The sequence below is a fragment of the Myotis lucifugus genome, unplaced genomic scaffold (assembly GCF_000147115.1).
Source record: "Myotis lucifugus unplaced genomic scaffold, Myoluc2.0 scaffold_149, whole genome shotgun sequence".
In the NCBI taxonomy this organism is placed as follows: Eukaryota; Metazoa; Chordata; class Mammalia; order Chiroptera; family Vespertilionidae; genus Myotis; species Myotis lucifugus.
Genome location: NW_005871197.1, coordinates 1,625,242 through 1,631,459, shown reverse-complemented (window position 1 = coordinate 1,631,459; position 6,218 = coordinate 1,625,242). Strand labels below are relative to the sequence as shown.

The following is a 6,218-nucleotide window of genomic DNA, read 5'->3' as shown; positions in this document are numbered from 1 at the left end:
AATCAGGGACATAGAAAGGGAATGGACTGACTATTCTTGGGGGAAAAGGGGTGTGGGAGATGCGGGAAGTGACTGGACAAAAATCATGCACCTATGGATGAACTCAGTGGGTGGGGAGTGAGGGTGGAGGGTGGGGTGGGAGCTGGAAGGAGGGGAGTTATGGGGGGAAAAAAGAGGAACAAATGTAATAATCTGAACAATAAAGATTTAATAAAAAAAAAAATAAAAAAAAAAATAAAATATTGAAATAAATGTTTCAGTATAAAAAAGTATAAGATCATTATATTTTGGCAAGATAATATTGATTTTAAACATTAATAAAATAACTAAATACTAATAAATTATTTTAACCATGGAAAGGCTTTAATTCTGGGGATATTTAAATATATTTCAAAAATTGTAATTTATAGACATTTTCCATTTTTCATAATAAATTAATAGGAGGATAAATTTGAGTCTCATTATGTCTTTATTCTTCTAAATTTAGCTTGTGGCCTTCATTTCATACTTTAGTTTCTTCTTTAAGAATATTGAGGAGGCTATCACCTCAATATTTGAGTGGCTAGCTGGACATCACACTTTGCTTTGTGGGCTGGTAAGTCCTTAGAATCTTCTGTGGTATCTTCAGTCTGCACTGGACTGTCTGTTTTAGGATTATGGGTGAACATATTCATCTATACATCTGATAAGTAGTTAATATTCACAATTTATAAAGAACTTATGAAACTCAACACCACAAAAAAACAAATACTCCAATTAAAAAAAACAACAATGCATAAAGGACCTGTATAGACACTTCTCCAAAAAGGACACACAGATGGCCACTAGACTATGAAAAGATGCTGAACATCACCAATCACCAGAGAAATGCAAATTTAAACCACAAGGAGTTATAACCTCACACCTGTCAGAATGGCTATCATCAATAAATCAACAAACAGCACGTGTTGTGTTGGCGATGATGTGGAGAAAGGGGAGCCCTCTTGCACTGTTGTTGAGAATGCAAATTGGTGCAGCCATTGTAGAAAGCAGTATGGCAGTACCTCAACTAATTAAAAATATAACTACTTTATGACCCAGCAATTCCACTTCTGGGAATGTATCTGAGGAAACCTGAAACATTAATTTGAAAGACTACATGTACCCCCATGTTCATTACAGCATTATTAAAAATCTTCAATATTTGGAAGCAACCCTAATGTTCATCAGTATATGAGTAGATACAACAGCTATGGCACATTTACACAATGGAATACTACACAGCTCTAAAAAAAGGAAACTTTACCCTTTGTAACAGCTTGGATGGACCTGAAGAATCTTATGCTAACTGAAATTAGCCAGTCAGAGGAAGACAAACACCATATGATTTCACTCATATGTGGAATCTAATGAACAAACTGAACTAGCTTTTTCAGAACTACCATCTCATATCATTCATTCTACTGCCCACTGATGGACAGCAAAGACAATAACCCCCAAATCTGAAAGTTGTTGGTTTTTTTTGTTTGTTGGTTTTGTTTTGTTTTTTTGTCTGGTGAGTGGAGGAGAGAGGAAAGACAGAGAGAAATACTGATGTGAGGGAAACACATCAATTGGTTGCCTCCTGCATGCATCCTGATCAGGGCCCAGGATGGGGAGGAGCCTGCAACCCAACCAAGGTACATGCCCTTGACTAGAATTGAGCCCAGGACGCTTCAGTCCACAGGCCAATGCTCTATGCACTGAGCCACACTGGACAGGGCTGTCTTTTGATTTAGCTGCATATGAATATAGTTGAAGTTCCATCTTCCCAATTGATGTAACTCTTTGGGGGTCTTATTGCAGAGATTGTGCTTGTCCTGCATAGGGATCAACACTTGGTATTTTCAGTCTTTTAACTTTGTCTTTCTCATGAGAATGTAATGGTTATCACTTCGTTATTGTTTTATTTTATTTTTTTTGTTTGTTTGTTTTAGGGTGGTGGGGAGGGTGTGGAAACAGGGATTCTGTGTCTTTGTGTCAGAACTTTGATGGAGGAGGTGAGGGAGACAGCCCCAGCCCTTTTCTCCAATCCCCCTTCCCCAGGTTCCAGCTTCCCTCCCCTCTACCTTCTCCCCCCACATCTGTCCTATCTCTATTTGTCTCTCTGTCCACCCACTCCTGGGGGGGCCTTCCCCAGCTCTCCTCCAGGCCCCCCCCCTCCAGGGAGAGGGAAAGGAGTTTAGGGAGGGTGTTGGTCTCTATGGTTTTATATATAATACGTTAAAAAAATAAAAAATCTGTATGAAAATATCAGAGTATGCCCTCCTCCCCCTTTTTCTTGTTAAAAACAAAAACAAAAAACACCTCAACACATTTTGTATGGGGCAGGGAGGGGAATGGGAAGGGGGTGTGGCAATCCCACTAGCCACCATTAAACTGCGGAGAGAACACGTTTGTGGTCGTTGTGTGTCTGTCCTTCTGCCCGAAGCTGCACCCTGTTGGGCGGGGGCAGGGAGAGGAGCCGCTGGTGAACCATACAGGCCGGAAGGAGGTCTCACCAATGGCACCCTGACCCTCCTGGAGGGGGAAACTCGGTGTTTCCCAGACACTTGTTCACCCAAATAGTCAGTCTTACCTCCTCAGTAACTACTGAGCCGCCCTATCCCCACCCCGTGACCTGGCCCTTCCCTGGCTCAGCCCCGCCCCGACCTTAGTCTCCAGGGCAGCTTTCCGTTAGTCCCTTCTCACCGGATCCCGCCTTTCTCACAACCTTACCCTGTCTCCCTACCACCTGGAGAGCGAGTCAAAGCATTCCAGGCCTTTCATTCTCTAAAAGTTAAGTGAGTGATTCTAATTTCAGATTAAAAAGTATATGGACCTCTTACTTTGTGTGCCGGGTGCTGCTCCAAGGTCTAAGTGGCAAATATTTGGTGTTCCAGACCGCCTAACCCAAATCGGAAACATAAGGCCCCCAAAGTGAAAAAGGTGACTCCGTGTTTTACCTTCATGAAGCTTTCACAAGGAAAAAAGAACTTAATTTCAGGCTGCCACGAAGATAAACTGCAGAGGGCGCGCCGGCGCCGGGGGCGTGGTCTCGGAGAAGCAGGATGGCGGCTGCGGCGGCGGTGGCGGCGGAGGGCGCGGAGCTGCGGGACCTGCTGGTGCAGAGCCGGCGGGCAGCGGGCTCCTGAGTCTCATCAAGGCGGAGCTCCGGGCGGCCGTGTTCTTAGCGCTGGAGGAGCAAGACAAAGTGGAGAACAAAACTCCTCTAGTCCACGAGAGCCTGAAAACGTCTTTTAAGCACGAAAGATGGCCGGCCGGTGGCTCGTCCGGTGGCAGAGTGTCTCCAGTTCTTTCCTCTGGACTTCACCTTGGCCGTTTTCCAGCCGGAAGCTAGCACCTTTCAAGGTCCGGAAGGCCGAGAGCATGTAGGCCGGGACTTGGGTCTCCTTGAGGCGGAAGGCACTGGGGGAGGGGGGAGGGGGAGGGGGGAGGAGGAGGAGGGAGGAGGGAGAACGGAGGGCCTGCCCGCCGGCCCGCTCGCGGGAAGGTGCGCAGGCTCTGGCCGTTGAGCATCCTCCACCGCCCGTCACCGGAAGGAGAGCTGAGCGCGCGCGCAGCCGGGAAGAAGGCCGGAAGTGGTGCTGGTCAGAGCGATGCCAGCATCTCCTCGTCAGAACCAACGAGCAAGAGCGGTCTTCACGTACCGGCCCGCGAGACAGAAACGGGATCTCTCTGAAGCCACCAAAGTCTCGAGGTCAGAGACAAAGCTGGCCTTGGTCCGCAGGAAGATGACCTGGACGGAGATTCTTTCTTTGACGATCCCATTCCGAAACCGGAAAAAGATTACGGTTGGAGAAGTGACCCTGGGAAGCCAGGAGGGAGCCTCGCCTCGCTCGCCGACGCCCCGTCCTTGGAAGCGTGGACTCGGCTCCCTGCCGGGAGCGCCCTCCTTGGAAGACTCGGGAGGCCACAGGGGAAAGGCGGTTCGGGAAGACCTGAAGGGGGTGGAGGATAAAAGTCGCCTCCCTTGGGTTAGCCCTTCCGTTAGGGGCTGGAGAAGAGGACGACTGTGTGGGTGACTTCGATAGCACCGGCCACGCTCCGAGAGAAGCGAGCTGAGCCTCGGCGAGGAGATGGAGGAGGACCTGTCAGTGGAGCTGGACGAGGCCCACCCCAGCGACTGGCTCGAAGGCGGCCTGACGCGGGACCTGACCGTGTCACTGTCACCTTCCCCCGAGGGAGGGGCGTGGCCACCGCCAAGGATGGACAGACAGACGGAGTCTCCCAGGCCGTCCTGGCCGGAGTCTGCTCTGCTGGTGCCTCGTGTTTCCGAACGACTGCAGAGGTTTTTAAAAATTACCTTTCATTACACTACACAGAACCCTCCCTGGGAGCCCGCACGGGAGATTTCCGCCTTCATCTGGTTCCCTGCCCGTTTCACTCAGAAATGAATTCCGCTCCGATGCCCAACAGGAGCTCGGCACCGTGAACACAGCAGCGTTAGGGCGAAGCGAAGGTGTCAGTGACGCCGCAGGCCCCGGGCTCGCGGGCACGTGTGGCCTTGGTCTCCTGGGTCCTGCCTGGTTGGTGCGGGCGGGGCTGCTGTCCTGGCAGAGGTTCGGCCTCCAGAGCCCAGCCCTGGGGTGCGGAGGCAGTGCTCAGGGGTGCTGCTAGCTCTGTTCCCGCGAAAGAGCGGGGGTGGAGGTCTTCGTTGGTGCGGCTGTCATGGTGGTGCGGGTCGCCACCGTGTCCATGTGAGAAGCCATCCTCCAGGCCCTCTGAGAGCTCAGTTATCCTCCGAGACCCCGTCTCGAAGCTTTAAATCCCAAGGCACATCTGGACCAGCGGTGGTGCTTCCGTCCGGGCCTGTGCGTGACTATTGGGTCCAGGTGGGATGGAGCAGGAGTGACGGCTCAGACGTGTCCAGGGGCAGCTTCCTGCTGCAGTTCCACTGTCCCCTTAGGGTTCACAGGGGTCACTGAGGCCCATGGGACCGCTGGCACGGTTGGGAATGACACGTGCCCATTCGTATCATTGTAAGTGAAGCTGTGATTGCATGGTCAGTTTTATACTTTTTTATTTCAATTAAATGATGGCTTTTATTAAAAGTCACCTTTACGAGTAAAACAAACAAACAAACAAACAAAAAGATAAAATGCAGAGGAAGGGGATGTGGAGTACTATTTTATTTTAAGTTATTATGGAAAACTTCAAACACAAATAGAACAGGACAATGAAGTCCATGCATCCTTCACCCCAGCTTCAAACGCCATCAATTCACAGCCAATCCTGCTTTATCCACAACCCCACTCACTTCTCTAGAGCAAATCTGGAGGTGCTACTTTAGAAAAAAAACAGAACAGGGAACGCCTCTCAGGTTGACTTCCCTGCCAAGATATGAATGGTTAACACCAGCAGCCATTTGAAGATCAGAGGGAAAGCATTTTTAGGCAAAGGGAACAGCAAGGGGAAGGACCTGAGATGACAAAGACTGGAGTGTTTGATGGGAACTGGAGTTAGGATAAAGAGAGAGGTCGGTGAGTTCAGAGGTAAACAGGACCAGGCCATGACAAAGTTTGGATTTTTTCTAAGCACAATGGGATCCCATTGGAGCGTTTTAAGCTGGAATTTGAATCACTTCCAGGAAGCCTGGACTCCTACAATATCTTCAGCATAAAGTCTGAACTCAGCATCACCTATAGGAGCCTTGCCCCTCTCTGATTCTGGGTTCCAGGCATACTATCTGCTTTCACTTCCTCAGTCAAATCATGTATTGCTTTTTTTTTTCTTCCTGTAGGCCAGTGGTTCTCAACCTTCTGGCCCTTTAAATACAGTTCCTCATGTTGTGACCCAACCATAAAATTATTTTCGTTGCTACTTCATAACTGTAATGTTCTACTGTTATGAATCGTAATGTAAATATCTGATATGCAGGATGGTCTTAGGCGATCCCTGTGACAGGGTCGTTCGACCGCCAAAGGGGTCGCGACCTACAGGTTGAGAACCACTGCTCTAGGCCTTTACCGTAAACTCTTTCTTCCCTCTGCCAGCATGACTCCCATTCCAGTTCTCACTTTGTTATTTTACATTTGCCAAATTACTAGTGAGATCCAACAGTTTATGATTATTGACTATCACTAATTGATCTTCTGTGGATTATGTGTCTTTATCTTTGTCCAATTAAAATTAAATTTTCTTTTTAATGAATTTATTTGGGTGACACTGGTTAATAAACTTATGTAGGTTTCAGGTGT

At 48.5% G+C, this 6,218-nt stretch overlaps 1 pseudogene; it reads left to right on the top strand.

Moving 5' to 3' along the window:
* Positions 1-3,068: 3,068 nt before the first annotated feature.
* LOC102441636 lies at positions 3,069-4,415 on the top strand (annotated as a pseudogene).
* The last annotated feature ends 1,803 nt before the right edge of the window (positions 4,416-6,218 follow it).